Source organism: Mauremys mutica, chromosome 1 (genome assembly GCF_020497125.1).
Source record: "Mauremys mutica isolate MM-2020 ecotype Southern chromosome 1, ASM2049712v1, whole genome shotgun sequence".
Lineage (NCBI taxonomy): Eukaryota > Metazoa > Chordata > Testudines > Geoemydidae > Mauremys > Mauremys mutica.
The window spans coordinates 315,338,087-315,355,482 of NC_059072.1; the positions used below are offsets into that span (position 1 = coordinate 315,338,087).

The 17,396-nt window shown below is 44.6% G+C and overlaps 1 protein-coding gene across 6 annotated transcripts in view; it reads left to right on the forward strand.

Moving 5' to 3' along the window:
- Positions 1–17,396, forward strand: part of STARD13 (StAR related lipid transfer domain containing 13) — a 518,446-nt gene that overhangs the window by 156,168 nt on the left and 344,882 nt on the right. The window contains exon 1 of one of the 6 annotated variants that reach the window (XM_045016217.1): positions 6,462–6,687. The exons of the other annotated variants lie outside the window; for them this stretch is intronic. The gene's annotated coding sequence lies outside the window, so the exon portion shown is untranslated. Of the gene's footprint in view, positions 1–6,461; positions 6,688–17,396 lie in introns of those variants that run through there. 6 annotated transcript variants of the gene reach the window in all.

The window sequence follows — 17,396 nt, forward strand, 5'->3', positions numbered from 1 at the left end:
TCACGAGCAATTACTTCGCACAGAGGTGGCACATCTTCTGCAACTAGGCACAGTGGAACCTGTGCCGATGCAACATCAAGGGACAGGTTTCTACTCCCATTACTTTCTAACGCAGAAAAAGACCGGAGGATGGAGGCCTATACTAGACCTATGCCGACTGAACAAATTCGTGAGGATACAAAGATTCAAGATGGTCACACTGGGCACAATAATACCTGCATTGGATCAAGGGGACTGGTTCACAGCCCTCGACCTACAGGATGCTTACTTTCATATATCAATTCATCCAGCTCACAGACGCTTCCTACGATTCACAATCGGTCACGACCATTTTCAATACAGAGTTCTTCCTTTCGGACTCTCCACAGCACCAAGAGTTTTTTCCAAGACTCTAGCCGTGGTTGTGGCTCACCTCCACAAACACGGGGTCACACTGTTCCCCTACCTGGACGATTGCCTCATCAAGGGCAACTCCTATGGCGAGACACTTCAAGCTATGCGTTTCACCATTTCCCTCTTTCACAGCCTAGGCCTCCAAATAAACTTCCAAAAATCCACCCTGACACCTAGGCAACAGATCGAGTTCATCGGAGCTCATCTCGACTCAACCCAGAGCAGGGCCTCGCTCCCATACAACAGATTCCTCGCTATCACGCAGCTCATACACACGCTCTCTATTCATCCCAGGACACAAGCAAGAATCTGCCTACAGCTCCTCGGCCACATGGCGGCCACCACCTTTGTGGTTCAACACGCTAGGCTATATATGAGATGCCTCCAGGGCTGGCTCAACTCCAGTTTCAAACCCAACAGACACACCTTAGGGATACTGCTAACTCCTCCTCCCAATGTTATAGCTTCCCTACAGTGATGGACAAGTCCAGAAAACCTCTGCACAGGGGTTTCCTTCCAGCAACGATCCCCAATGCTCATGCTCACCACGGATGCTTCCCTAATCGGTTGGGGAGCGCATCTAGGGGGACACAGGGCACAGGCCGGTGGTCCACATCAGAGACGCATCTACACAAATCTCTTAGAGCTCAGAGCAGTGAGGAGAGCATGCCTTCACTTTCTTTCCTTCAAAAAGAACAAATATCTGCGGGTCTTAACAGACAACATAGCATGTATGTACTACATAAACAGACAAGGGGGAGCCCGATCACATTCCCTTTGCATGGAAGCCATTCGACTATGGAATTGGTGCATACGACATCGAATACAAATCATCGCTTCCTACCTACCAGGCTGCCACAACACTACTGCCGACTTACTCAGCAGGCACTTCTCGACAGAACACGAATGGGAACTGCATCCCACAATACTCCAACAGCTCTTCTCCCTCTGGGGCACCCTGTCAATAGATCTCTTTGCTATGACCCAAAACCGAAAATGCCTCCGGTTTTGCTCCAGAGCGGGACTCGGGACTGCATCCCTAGGAGATGCATTCCTCATCCCATGGAACAACTACCTCCTGTACGCCTTCCCACCTATCCCTCTGCTAAACAGGGTTCTTCGGAAGATCACGGACGACAAGGCCCAGATCATCCTTATTGCCCCGGCTTGGCCAAGACAGACGTGGTATCCCTACCTACTCCACATGTCCTCCCATCGCCCACGGGCTCTCCCCAACAGGCCAGACCTCCTTTACCAGGACAACGGACGAGTTCTTCACCCCCAGCTCCAAAAGCTCCACCTCACAGCCTGGTTCCTTCATGGTTCCAAACCCATGAACTAGCCTGTTCCGAGCAAGTCCAATATGTCCTCCTGCACAGTAGGAAAGACTCCACTCGTAAAACCTACCTGCAGAAGTGGAAGCGTTTTGCTCTCTGGTGCTCACATAATCACTTAGCACCCAATAACGTGACCCTCCCTAACATTCTAAACTACCTCCTGAAACTAAAACAGGACGGACTTTCGCTCAGCTCCATCAAAGTGCACCTGGCGGCGCTTACCACCTTCCATGACCTATTAGATGGGTACTCACTCTTTATCCACCCCACCATAAAACGCTTTCTCACGGGCCTGCAAAATCTTTACCCTGAAATTCACCCAGCAGCGGCTGCATGGAATCTTAACCTTGTTCTTCATGCTCTCATGAAACCTCCATTTGAGCCCTTGGCTACCTCCTCTCATCTCCATATGTCCATGAAAGTGGCTTTCTTACTTGCCATAACGTCGGCAAGGAGAGTTGGTGAAATGAGCGCCATGATGGCCCATCCTCCCTACACAATCTTCTGCAAGGACAAAGTCACTTTGAGACCACATCCTAAATTTCTTCCTAAGGTGGTTTCAACCTTCCACCTCAACCAACCTATATATTTACCTACTTTCTATCCCAAACCTCACAAGACTCCGCAAGAGGCAACCCTGCATACTCTCGACGTCAGGCGAGCAATCGCCTTTTATTTAGACAGGACTAAACCATTTTGCAAGTCTCCATGACTGTTTCCATTGCCGAAAGATCGAAAGGCACGGCTATCTCTAAACAACGCCTATCCAAGTGAATCTCTAACTGTATCAGATCCTGTTACCGTGAGAAAAATCTTCAACCGTCCGAAGGCATTAGAACTCATTCCACTCGAGCCATGTCGACATCCATTGCCTTCCTACATAACGTTCCCATTCCTGACATCTGCAAAGCGGCTACATGGTCATCTGAACACACGTTTGCAAAACACTATGCTCTCACGCAAGACACCACGGCTGACACCATAGTAGGCCATACAGTACTATCTACAGTACTCACTGCCGCATCTCCAAAGTCCCACCAACCGTAGTGGGTACTGCTATACAATCACCTAGAGTGGAGCACCCACAGGGACAGCACTCGAAGAAGAAGAGAAAGTTACTCGCCTTGCAGTAACTGAGGTTCTTCGAGATGTGTGTCCCTGTGGGTGCTCCACTCCCTGCCCTCCTCCCCTCTACTTTGGAGTACTAGTAGGATTCTCCACGGTAGAGAAGGAACTGAGGAGGGTGTGGGGCACACGCACTCAGGAAGATTCCAACGAGGCGGGAGATACCAACTGAGTGCGTGCGCCCCAACCAGGCACTGCTACCGAAAATCTCCAATCAACAGCGCCAGGACGCACCGTCACCTAGAGTGGAGCACCCACAAGGACACACATCTCGAAGAACCTCAGTTACTGCAAGATGAGTAACTTTCTCTTTCCACCCACGAATCTTGAGGATTGTAAAGGGTTGAACCAGTCCCCCGTTTCACTTAGAGCAACCTTTTGGCTATTCTAAGTTTTATGTCCATTAACTAATAAGAACCACTCCACTGGCTGAGAATTGGCCTGAGCATGGTTTGCTCTGATCCTGTCCCTGTTATGTCCCTTTGCAGATAGAGAAAGTTAGTGGTGTAGCATCAGCTACATCAAATTTATGCGTCCTGGAAGAGTTCCCTTACACCAGAGGAAATTTGGCTGCTTCTTTATGGCTATTTTCCAGCCACTTTGCATGAAAACATCTGCGACTGCCACCACACATTGAGCAGATGTTTTCATGCATGCCTACTTGTTTTTGCAGAGGCTGGGGATTTGTGTATTACAGGGCCAGAAGAGCACCTAGCTAGCTGTGGCCATGTCCAAATCCGTGACTTGCTTATGCATGCATGTAACAGAGCATGTGCAGATGAGGCATGCAAATATCTATGCAGAAATCAGGCCCTAAGTGATATTTGGGGAGTCACAAAGGAAGTCTGTGGCAAAGCTGAGACTCTAACCCAAACTTCAACTCCCAGTCCAGTGCATTCGCTACAAGACCATCCTTCCTCATTTAAAAAAATAAAAATAAAATACAGATAGTTTCCAGGCTCTTCCAATGGAAATCTCAAGCCACCTGTGAGTATCATCGGTCATATGGTTTGCTTTCATGTCTGTCTTTGGTGATGAGTCATTGGGCCATTAAATTTAGTTAGCTGGAATTTCAGTAGTGGAGTTTGACATAATTCCTTTCAATTATGAGGAGAAAAAAATTACTTTTGAGCAACTTGTAAGTCAAGCAAGACTAACAATTGTTAAGCTGGTTAATCTCCCAATGTTGCTATTTTATGGCAGAACTAAACTTGCTAATTTTACCAGTTATTTTAAAGGAATTAGCTTTCATTTAAAAAAATCATACTTGTCTGAAAGTATGTTACTTGCTATTATTAAAGGTAATATCTAAATGCCTATAACATTTATTTTTGTTATTTAAGGCTAATATTGCAGTAACCTTTTATAGTCAGCGTCAGGGTTCAAGCATGCCAAGTGCTGTAGGCATGGTACCTGGCCTGAATTGAAATGATTAAACAACATCAGCAATCCTTGTTATCCACATGCCTAGCCAGAGACCCAGGTCAAGACACCCCATCCCACATCAGTCAGATTCTGGGGAGTACTGCCCCTTTGGGAGGTGCTAGGACTGAGATACAGAGACAGCAGAGTCAAGCAGAGACTTTGCGCTCTCCCCCCTTCCAGCTAAACTCTACTTCGTTGACTGCCTCAGAAGTGAGCCAGCACCTTGGCCATAAAGGAATTTGATTCTCTTTGGGAAGCAGTCCTGGATTTTGATCAAGAGCAGAAATGCCCCAGTTTGAGCCTGTGCTATGTCCAGGAAAAATCCTACTTCTGCTTCTCTGAGAGATTGTCAAGGAATGCTAGGACAAAATGACTTGCTTACAATATAAAATTTCTACTTTTAACAGAGTGGTATCCAGGGAGCTGTACATCCTAAAAGCTCCACTATTCTTGGCTCTTTCATACAAACTGTATCCAGCATGTGCCTACATTGCTTCTTCTGCAAAAATCTTACTAAGTGCAACAAGATTTTTACAGGATTAAGGACTGCAGGATCAGGCCCATTCTCTCTCTGTTCACTTGTCTCCACATGTTCCACACATTCAGCATCCGTGTCCTTTCTGTTCCTTCAGGCACAATTTCCCCTGCAAAACAGACCACATTGCATTTAATGTTCTATAGCTATTCTGGCATAGGAAATGTCACTTAGGCCAGGTCTATGATAGGAATGCTTGGCAGTATAGCTATAGTGATATATTATACCGGCAAAGCGCTCCTAGGATGGATGTGGCTTATACTGGCAAAACTACACTTTCACTGGTGTAGTTTATTCCAGCATGTCTCAGCCCCCCCCCCCCTTACTCTCCAACCTTGAGCAAAACAAGCTATGGTGGTGAAAGCACAGCTTTGCCAGAAAAACTGTGTCTACACTAGAGGTTTTTGCTGGGACAACTCTGTTGGTCAGGGATTACCCCTCTTCACACTCCTGATGAACATAGCTCTGATGGTAGAAGTCTGTTGTGTAGATATGGCCTAAGAGTGACTGAGGACAGTTAAGGCATGTCTACACAACCCACCGCAGCAAACCTTTCAGCCCAGGTAGACAAAGTTGGGCTAGCGGGGCTCATGCTAGCACTCTAAAAATATCAGTATAGATAGGGCTTTGAAGTTGCAACTCAGGTTGGAACTCAAGCTCTAAACTCCACTCCTCAGGCTACAGGGTTACATTTTTTTCTGGCGTTAAGTAGAAGTTGTTTTGCTTCAAGTTTGTCATTATTTTAATTAATAAAATGAAATATTCTGTATAGGAAAGTTGCTCCCTGCAAGTTTTTCAGTCTTTCCAAACAGGTCAAAGTTGAATGACCAGGAGGTGAGTCCAAAGGGACATTACATGATTTTGGCACCTTTAAAACTGGATTGGACAAAACACCAGTAAATGTAGAGCAGAGAACAATGCCAACTCTGGTAAAGAGAGGCACTGGATGACCTCAGGGGTCTTTTCTGTTTGAGTCTATTTGTAATGGTAAAGAGCCAAAATCTTTCTCTCTCACACACCTACCCACCCTCCTCTAAATACTCATACTTAGTAGGGAGGTCTCAGCGCCATCTAACACCATAATTTAGCTACATTTCACACACATGGCTGGATTGGGAAGTGTTTGTTTTGGTCTTTAGTGGTGGTAACTTTAGACTCCCTCTATACTGAAGAAATCATGTGGCTTCATGATAAGTTAGAATCCTGAATAATTGTCAGTTCCAAATAAATAAAGTGTGTGTTATGCAGTTTTTGTAGATGGATTTTTCATGACCGTTTTTTTTCACAAGAATATTATGTCAGGTACTGTAAATGAGACACATTAAAGTTGCTATGCTACATTTCAGCCTTAGTGCACGCAGTCTTAGAAATACAATGTTAATTTTCAAAGGCAATTTTCAGACTCGGTATCAACAGACTTGAGCTGTAAATTGTCAGACTAATTTCTTTTATAAATCCAAAGCAAGAGGAAAACAGGAACTGTACTGATAGATAATATTGTGTATATATGCAAATAAATAAAATAAATAACTTCATTTCCCCTACAGATGACTATATACTCAATCAAGTGAGCAAAGGAATAAATTTATTTTCCTCTTCATTTATTCAGGCACTGTACATAAGCAGCTGAACTCGTGTGTCTTTAGATTCAGCGCATTTTTGACTGGATGACAAAGGCAATTCTCAGCTGTTTTGTAGCAGCCACAAATAAAGAATAGACTGTGGTCCTTATCCTGGGAGGTGCTGAGCACATTCAGCTCCTATTGGTGAGACATGAAGATGCTCACAAGATTGGGCCCTAAGAGATCCTGTAAACACTGGCCTTGTTAGTTGGATCTGAAGATTATTGCTGTGCATACGTCTGGGAGGAAGGTATTGCTACACTCTGTCTTATCTGGCTAGCTAGCTATCAATATTCTACTTATTATTGGTCTGCCCCATAATGTATTTGTTGCCCCAGTGTGAGAAAATGGAGTCAGAATGTTCTATCTGTTTAATATAATTTAATCAAAGACATTTCCTCATCGGTGTAACCATCGTACCTTTTTACTGCAGTAGTCCCTACTTGGAGGCCTGTAGCAAGATTGAGACTCACTGGTGTGGCACCTCCCACTGGTCATCCTGGGAATTGGCTCTTTTCAGCCTTGGAGCACCCTCTGCGGGCTGGTGGCTCTCCTGCCTCAGGCCCCCGTGTCTCTCACAGACCCCGGTGCCCCTTTACCTCAGGGTTCTGCCCCAGCAGAACCCCCACACTCTGGGTCTTCCCTCCCAGGGGAACCCCCCCAACCCGCTATACCAACCTTGCCTCAGTGGCTACTGCCACTAGCCCCCTCTCACTGGGGCAAACCGCAGTCAGTAATGGCCGCTCATCATTGGCTAGGGAGTTGGACTAGCTGCTTCTGCCTATTCCCGGGCTGTACCTCCCAGTCCCAGTACCTGCGTAGGCCTTTATCCAGGCCTCAGCCTGGGGAGTTGCCAGGTTGGAGCTCCTCAGCTCAGCCTGCCCCTTCCCCAGCACTGCTCTGTCCAAGGTACCCTTTGCTCCTTCAGGCAGCTAGGCCCATCTCTCTCCAAAGCTAGAGAGAGAGTCTGACCCCGCTCCTCCCTTAGCCCTTCTTATACTGGCCCAGCTGGGCCCTGATTGGGTGCCTCAAGCCTGCTCCTGACTGGCTCCCTGGGGCAGCCCTTTCTCAGGGCTGTTTTTAACTCCTTCCACACTGGACTGGGGTGACTGACCCGCTACAGGGCCCAATCCTGTCATCCTTATTCATACAAGGAGTTCCCTTGTTTGCATGGGACTTCAGTGGAACTGCTGCATGAGTAAGAGTTGGGCCCTTTATCTTTAACAATAGTTATTTAGAGGAAAAGAGGAGAGATTTTAAAGTTACTACAGAGATTGTTTAGACAAAATCATCTGGGGCAGTCGCAATGGTCCTTGCCAGACTGCACAGAACATTGGGGTGTGCAAGAAGCTGCCCATCTGTGCCACAACCTCTCCTAATAGCAGTCCTGATGCTCCCTGCACTCTGTGGAGAGTAAGGACTTCTAGCTTCTGCTCCTCACCCTAAGAAACAAGCGGAGACTCCTCTCCACACCAGATGACCTGAGAGAGAGGCCAGCACACAGAGTGGAGGGAGAAAATGTTCCACTAAGGGATAGAGCAGACTGCACACCCCACTGCCTGTAGAGTAGCTCTTTAATAGAGACTGCTCCTAGCTGAAGCACAGTCTCTCTTGTGCTCCTCTTGCAGAGGTTCAGCTCTGCATAAAGGTCACAATGCAATCCTGCCCATATATGGTATCTCGCAGCAAAATATGGTATCCTACAATATTTCTCAACTATTCCTACAAGTATTCAGAGCTTGCAGTATTACTCATTGCAAAGTTAGATATTTTTCTAGATATTTTCTTTGTCTGTATAAGCCATGTAGCCTGAAGCTATAGAGGATAGGGAGTTAACTGTAGACGAACAGGGAAAAGAGCGAACAGAACTCCATGGGGGCAGGAGCTCTCTACTGTCCCTGCCCGCAGGTATATGGGATCTTGGGGAGCAATTACCACACAGGTGGGGTGCCAATTAATTTCTTTATTAAAGGAAAAAGGAAGTGGTGGGAATTTAACAATGAAATACGATGGATGGGGTGTATAGGGTGTTTACAATAGACAATGATGGGGGGGTTCTTATTGAACAGTGTAGGGAGTTCTAACAGTGGGGTACAGTAAGTGGGGTTCAGCACAATGGGATACAGTACAGTCAATAAGCAACTCAACTTTATATAGGAACAACTTTAGATACAGTGTGGAATGCAAAATGTACCCAAAAGAAATGCAAAGTAAAAGGGTAGCTTCAATGCAATACAAAGTATATCAGAAAAGTGGAGACAACCAATGGGGTGTTATAACAACAAGTAAAATGTGAATCACAGTGCAATGATACAATATGGGTAATAAGTGAAATTATGCAATGTAACAGTATAAAAGAAAATTAATGACTTAATCTGTGAGGCTGTGATAGCAGATAATCTGCAAGAGTGTACCTAAAGGCTGGGTCGAGAAACAGGAGTGGGGAGGGGGGGTGAATGATCAGTGGCAACTGATGAGAGGAGAGTGCAGCTGCAAGCAGCGAGAGACTCTGAAGCCCTGCGGGGTGAAGCCCAGAGCAGTCTTCAGGAGCCTGCGGGCTGGACGTACGGGAGACAAGAGCAGCCGGAGTGCACTTAAGGGGAGTCTGGGAGCAGCAAGAGGGGAGGGTGCTGAACGTGCAAGCGATGGGAAGGCACGTGGAGAATGGGGGAGACGGCTGAGGGAAGAAGCAGGTTGCAGCAGCGGAGAGCACTTCAGGGAAGCTGCGGAGCAGCGGGGTGAAGACAAACGGAGCAGTGTGATGGTGATCTTCGGTAGGGGAGGGGCAGTGGAGAAGCGGGAGCACAAACACAGTGGATACAGGGAGAGGCAGCAGAGAAGTGTAAAGAAGGGCTAGAGGGAGGTTTAAGCAACAAGCGGACACCCAAAAAAAAAAGAGGAAAGAAGCAGCAAAGGGTTTGGGAAGTTACACAGGGGGAGAAGCAGCAAGGGGTTTGGGAAGTTCGGAGGGTGATGCAGACGCGGGGGGAAAAAGCAGCAAAGGGTTACAACAGGGAGACACGGAGAAGTACACAGAGGGGGAGATTGGAGCGGGGGAAAAACAGACACGGGAAAGTTCAGGGAGAGATCGGGACAGCGGGAAGACGAATTCAAACAGCAAAAAACCTTATCTATCGTCTAACTTACTTAAACTTATATAAAATGACAAGCAGCTTATACAAAGTAACAAAACAGGTACAGAATACAACCAGGCAATGGCTTTTTTAAATCTATCTTAACTAATGACTAGGCAAAACAACAAATATCACAATTCTAAGCAAAACTATAACAAGCAACTATATGGAGCAACAAAACAGCAAACTATAGCAAGGCAGGTGAAACTTACAAGCGCTACAATCTTAGCAAACTATGACTTATTAGACTAAAAAGCAAAACCTATGGTGCACCTTATGCTATGAGAAAGTTACAGAGGGCAGAGTGGTATGTGCCCAGGATACAGCTCCCAAGGCAGCCCCCAAGGAAGCCAAGGGATGGTGGCTGCAGCAGTGGATACGGCTGAAAGCAGTGAGCCCCGAAGCAAAGCCCACTGGAGCAGAGCTTAGCGGGGGCACAAACTTATTTTTAGCGGCAAAGCGCCACAGAGTTTAAGAGAGGTTTTAAGACACAGACTAAGGTTTAGCTTGAGTCTGTGTGCTGGGGAAACAGAGCCAGCAGCTAAAATAATAAAATAAAAGTGTAGTAAGTTTCACAGAGGGATTCTTACCAGTCCCCAAGGCAGCAGCAAAGGCAGAAGCAGCAACAACATCAGAAGTAGCAAGGAGGACTCGGTACGGTCTCGATAATCAGGAGGTCTCTCAGGCAGCAATTCGTTCTTCGTGGGGGGGGGGGGGGTTAAAAATGGGGGTATGCTCAAAAATAAAACGAGAGCAGAGAAAGGACCCTCCAGACCCCCTGGCTGATCAGATCAGGCAGCAATGCAGGAACCTTTCTGATGTTTGTTTCAAAATGCCTGTTTTTTAAAGACAAACTCAGGCAGTTTCCCGCCAGTAATCCTGATAGGCTCCCTTTGTCACAAGGGAGGAGACACAGGGAAAAACTGCAGGTGAGCACAGAGACGTGCCTGGGCAGAGTCCTGGACAATAGGTGTGAGTTCACACCTCAGGACTCAAAAGCACATGAGGCCTATGACTCATGCCCAGGATCTCAAAAACACATTAGGTCTTGCAGCTCTGGACATTGCCTACCCTACACAAAGCCCAGGTTTAACAAGGTGATAACAGGACCAACCCTTTGAACAGGGCAGCATAAGTGGCCATCCCTTTGAGAAGGGCAATGGCTCTTGGTAAACGACTTAAGGGGCCCTTCCTTTGAGAAGGGCAGTGGCACTGGTAAACAACTTAACAGCCGGGGAGGGGCGGCCACAGGAGGAGAACAAAAACAAAATGGAGTAAGGGGACAGCTGTAAGAAACAAAATGGAATAGGGGGAAAGCTGTAACAGACATCTACCACCATCTGTTGGTGAAGAGGGGAAAGTATGACTACAGAGAGTGCATTTTCATAAGCTTTCTACCCAGAAAGCCTCCAAGTGACACTTAAGGGATGTGTCTTTAGAAATGTACCCAAACTCCAAATTGGTGGGCTATTGAGACTGAACTGAGAGGACGAGATTAGACAGCATTTCCTATAGGGGCTAGAGACAGGCCTGGCTGAGTACATTCCTAGACTCTGGGGCTACACTAACTACTGACCCCTAACTGTAAGTGGAGTGAAGCACAGGGAAAAGGGGGAAAGTGATGGGTTAAAGGGATATTTGTGTATTGAACGTTCTTACCCCTGGGTGGCGAATTAAGATAAAGGACTATAGCTAAGGATATTCTTGTTATGGGCACTTTACTTATTATTCATATATTGTTGTTGCGTTTTCCTAAGTTGATGATAGTTCCATTAATGAAGTATTTCCTTGTTATATACTCAGACTCAGTGCTTGCAAGAGGGGAAGTATGGCTGTTAGGGGCACTCAGAGAAGATATTTAGTTTTTCCCCATGTTTCTGGGTGGGCATTCAAGCTGGTGGTGTTTGTTAATTATAAAAAGAACCTGTAGACATTTGAACCTGGCCCTTGATGCTGTGGACCACGCCTGGCAGAAGCTTACATTTGTTTGAAGCATCCAAATGTCAAAATTTGTAAACTACTTTACATCAGCAATTTCAGTGTTACAGCGATTACACATCTTATATACAGCAAAAAGTATCTGGTAAATACAGAAGTCCGAGCCTCCTGAACTGAAAGACATACTGGTTCAAATTGTTAAAGAGGCCAAAAACTAGCCTTTGAAGTAGAGCATCAAAGTTGTCTCTATGGCTGTCATCTTGGCCAGCACACCGGGGATTGAACTAGGCACTTCCAGACTTAAATGCTCAAGTGTCTCCAACAGCGTAAGCAAAAGAGCCAGCTCTGTAGCTAGGGGCTGTAACCAAATCACATCCTCTGTCCACTGGGCACAGAGCAGGGTGGTGTAATACACACTGACCAGTGGGTTACCTGCATACACAATTGTATAGTTCTACACAGTTCTGTGCACTTTCAATATCTTTCAATGAATTATTGACACTCATACAAAAGAAAAAGCAAGTGCCACACACACCTCAGAGGTGAAGAGCAGAAATTACTATGAAATCCTATTTGGAAACCACTATGCAAATTTTAATTACCCCAGTTACCTCTTAGGGCTTGTCTTCACTACCGAAGTAAGTCAACCTAAGTTACTCTACTCCAGCTATATGAATAACGTAGCTGGAGTTGACGTAGCTTAGGTCGACTTATCCTGGTGTCTTCAGTGCACTGCGCCGATGGGAGACGCTCTCCAGTCAACTCTACCTTTCTCTTCTCTGGAAGCTGGAGTACCCATCCCCTTCCTTGGGTTTCAGAGCCCAAGCTCCAGTCCAAGTGAGAACTTCTACATGGCTATTTTTATCATGAGCCCAAGTCTGTAGACCTGAGCCCCAAGACTCTCTGCCATTTTTTTTTCAAGGGTGGACATATTCACTGTTTCTTTTAGGTAACTGGAACTGTGAAATATCAGAAGTGGAATGTAGAGTCTGGGTGGAAAGGTCAACATTCAACCACTAGGTGTAATGTGGAGCTCAGCATTCCATACATGGCATTTAGGATGAGTCTAGCAAGCTGTGCTGTTAAATGTTTTCTGTGTAACCTTCTTTCATTAAAATAATCACTTTTTGTTCAGTATATAGACAGAAGTAAAGTCTTTAAGACAAATATAACACTAATGTTGAAACAGAGAAGAAGAACAGAGGAGGGGTTAAAATAACTAGGCTGACACAAAACCAGAGAACCCTGGGTTTTTTTCTTATGAAATGGTGTTCAAATTTGTGGGTATAGTCTCAGCTTCTCCATGTTTATGGCTGTAATAGCTGCAAATTCCCCATTAATGGCAAATAGTATTGTGGACTCTAACATCCTGTGTGCCATTAGCTTATCCCATTAATGTCCTAAGAAATGTAATTTGTTTGTCCTTGGTTGACCAAATTTAATCAGTGTGGTTGCACCTGCTTATGCAAAGGTTGAATAATATGGCATGATATCTAATTGTTTATGTAAACATGAAATTCAGCAAAACAGTTATTTGTGGACAGAGAGATCCCTGAGAAGTGAGGCCTGATTCAGATCTTGTGCCAGTTTTACACTCATGTAGGTGATGATGATAGACAAATAAAAGGGTGATTGACTATGTTGCATTCTGTATAGATACAGTACAGTGGGTAAGGTTTATTGATTGCAAGTACATTGGTATCTGTAGCTATGCCTCTGTGAGCATATAAAATAATCTGTAAGAGGCACAGGTTTAAGAATGGCTAGCTGGGTTGTAGATCACCAAGGAAAACCACCCGCAAGCTACAGGAAGTATAACTGATAACTCAGTAGGTGGCACTCTTCCCTCTGAATCAGTGGTGAACCAATGTCCCAGAAAAACTTAAGCAACACCGTGCAGCTTGAAGTGCTTGCTTCTGGATAAGATGTGAAATCAAGGCCTTGATCGCTTGATCATTAATTTTTCAAGAGTTGGCCTTGATTCACATTTAAGAGTAGTTAACCCTAGGTCCCTTGCCAAATTTCAGCTCCAATAATCTGCCTACCTAATTCTCCCTGTAGCTTCAATTAAGTTATTCTTCATATCTTGTTCTAAAAATGCTGTCCCATAGTGGTTGTGCTTTGATCTCAGAAATGATTGTATTTCCATGGTAGGTAAAATGATTCTTTATATACAGTGTGTTGAGTGTTTTGAGATACAAGGTCCTGTACAAACTATAAGCTGTTTTTTGACATCGGTTGAAGATCTCAGGTAATAATCATTCATAGAGTAAACTTAAATTGCCTAGATTTTTTTGCCTTAATTTTGATTTTAAAAATCCAGATGAATTTGTTTTCTCTTGTTTTTATTTATTTATTTTTGGTTTGGCCGTTTAAAAACCTAACAGCAACTAAGATATTTATGTATCTTTTTGAGTTCTTGATCGTTCTAAAATCTACAAAGGGTATAAATATATCCTATCTTTCTGGCAATGAAATCACTCTAAACAGTAAATTAAAATATTTTTCCTAACTTGAATCATATTTTCAACTCTTAAACAGTTCTGTAATATTATGTCACCATATTTTCCCTTTGGTCAGTTATTGCACTAAAACATTAATGATTAAATGAAAAAAATATTTCCCTAGCTCTGGAATGTTTTAGTGGCATCAAATGTTAACATAAATTCTGCACCCTAGGGACATATGAGACATAATATGGGCGCAAATATTATGCATCATATGGCAACTCTGTACAGTATTTTGAAGAAGTTTAAAGTAGTGTTTAGAGAAAACAAATGTTATAGATTAACCAGGCTGTAAATCTTTCAGGGCTTAGAAAGTCATTTTGTGTAGGAGATGAGGACGGGGGATTACAATATATTTTGTGCACTGCTTCCTCTTAAATGAAAATTTTGTCAAACTGAGCGTGTGTGTGTGTGTGTGTGTGTGTGTGTGTGTGGTTTTTTGCATTGTACAGAAGCAACTGTCAGAACTTTTGAAACTACAGACTAATAATTTGGCATTTGTATAGTACCATCCATGTGAAGATCTGCAAACATTAATGGATTTAGACTCAAAACATCCCTGTTAGTATATTAGTAATACCAGGTTGTATTCACCACAATGGACAAAAAACTGGCATTACGCATCTCACCCACTATGTGCTTGCAGAAGAAGGGGTTATCTGCAAGGAGCGTGGTTGCAATATTTTTTAGGATGGGTACAAATTGATTTTTTTTAAAATCAAAAAAATTAGATAAAAAAAATTAAACACTTTTTTATCTTTAAGAATAAAGTTGTTTAAAATTTTAAACATTAAATGTTAAAGCCTAAACATACTATAATCTATTAAAGTAATTTTAAATGAAATAAAACAATTAACATTAGCAGTACATATTTACTGCCAAAGTTTTAAAGAAAGTAAGACCACTGATCTGGTGAAAGTCACCAGTTGAGCACCTGGATCCAGAGTTTGTTGAAGTGCTAAACCAGCTTTTGACAGCAGTCTCCTCTACTGCAGGTGCAGGGAGAGAATATTTTCTTCATTTCAGTCTATTCAGCTTGTACAGTTCAATGACTACTTCATTCAAAGTTTTTAAAAAACAAACAACTGGGAGGAGGAAAAAGAGGAAAGCTTGTTTTCCTCCTCCAATCTATGAATAAAAATTAGCTGTGAGTGGATGAGATCTACTAGTTCTAAATAAAACCATGAAGGACATGGTGACCAGAAACAATCTCTGCAATTTACTAACTACCGATAATAATCCCTGTGTTAATAAATCAGTTAGTTTTAAATGCAAAGCATGTTTTGATAAACTTTTTCTCTTATGATCTTACACATAAGCATTTGCACATTTTAATTGAATTTCAATTTCCTTCCAGATAGAACTTGACACAAATCACAAGTAGAAAATAATCTAGTAAATAAGAAATGCATAATTCACCATTTTCAAACATAATATAAAATGTTAAATTTATTCAGATTTGTAATGTTATGTTTAAGCTGTATAATTGCTTAAATAAATGTGTGTGTGTCTGTCTTTCTCCTCCCTCACCCTCAGGTACATAGGGCAGACACCAGTTTCCACCATTTATTTCAGTCTTGAGTTGGAAATAGATGTGTATAGATCCTGTGTATTGTCCCAGTTAGCAAAAAGAAGTACCACATTTAGTGTAAAGGCTATATTTAGTTGTAAATCAGTAAGTTTGAATGGTTAACAATCAATGAGAATCAACTTTTCTTTCAGAAAATAACTAAAAATTACAATTTAAATACATGATTAAAACTGATGATTTAAATCAAGGTTTTGTTCTTTCTGATTTAAATCATAATTACGTCAGTCAACCCTGATACTTCTTCCTTCCTGATCAAAGGAACCAATGAAGTAAATCTGGCCCATGTGGGGAAGCAAAAGCACAGTGTGTAAATTACTGTCCAGGGTCACACAGGAAAACTATGGCAGTGCTGAGAATAGAACCTAGGTATCTTGACCTTCAGTTCTGAACCCAGCGGTGCTGGAACATTTTTTATAGTGGGGATGCTGAGAGCCATGGAACCAAACTGTAAACCTTGTATATAACACTTCAAGCCCAGGGAGTGCAGCAGCACCCCTAGTTCCAGCACCTATGTCTGACCCTTAAGCACATGATCATCCCTCCCTTCATGCAATGGGCCATTGCAGCAGTGCTGCTTGCTGCACTCCTTTGCGATTAGTTCAGAATATAAAAAATACCAAATGTGTTTAATTCTTTGTAATGCCATTTCCCATTTTAAGCAAGCTACTGTGAAGCAAATCTTGCTGCACAAAGCATTCAGGTGATCTGTCAGAACTGTTTGTTCTTTCCCCTTCCCTCTTGAGAAACCAAACAATCTTATTTTCTTAGAGCTGATAAAGTGGCACCTCCCAAAATGAGACTACTGGGAACTATATATTTTTAGTTATATAGATTATCCACCTGCTGTGCATTCAGTACTGCCACACTTCATTATACAGTTAGCGTTACGGTTGCCAACTTTCTAATTGCACAAAACTGATGATCATCCTTGCCCCACCCCTTCTCTGAGGCCCCGCCCCCACTCACTCCAGCCCTCCTCCCTCCATCGTTCACTCTCCCACCTTCACTCACTTTCACTAGGCTGGGGCCAGGGGTTGGGGTGCAGAAGAGAGTGAGGGCTCCAGCGGGGGGCTCTGGGAGGGGGCTAGAAATTAGGGATTCAGGGTGAGGGAGAGGGCTCTGGGCTGGGGCAGGGGCAGGGGGTTGGTATGCAGGAGGAGGTGAGGGCTCCTGCTGGGGGTGCAGGTTCTGGGATGGGTCTGGGGCCAAGGGTTTGGAGTGAGGGAGGAGGCTCGGGGCAGGGAGTTGTGGTGTAGGAGTGGGTGCAGGCTCCAGGAGGTAGTTTGGGGATGAGAGGGGGCTCAGGGCTGGGGTAGGGAGTTGGGGTGCAGGAGGGAGCTCAGGGTCTGGAAGGGAGTTAGGGTACAGGAGGGAGTTCCAACCTGGGGCAGGGGCTTCGGAGTGTGGGCTAAAGCTGGGTGGCACCCGGTCAGCAACGCAGTGGCACTAAGGCAGGCTCCACGCCTGCCCTGGCTCCGCGCTGCTCCTGGAAGCCGCCGGCGTGTCTGACCCCTAGGTGGAGGCACGGCCAGGTGGCTCTGCTTGGTGCACACTGCCTGTGCCCCAAGGTGTTGCCCGTGCACACAGGCGTTGCCCCAACTTTACCCATTGGCCACGGTTCCTGGCCAATTGGAGCTGCGGAGCCAGTGTTCGAGGCAGGGGCAGCGTGCGGAGGTTCCCTGGCCACCCCTGTGCCTAGGAGCTGCAGGGACATGCTGGCTGTTTCCAGGAGGTGTGCGGAGCCAGGGCATGCAGGGAGCCTGCCTTAACCTGCTGTGCCACCGACTGG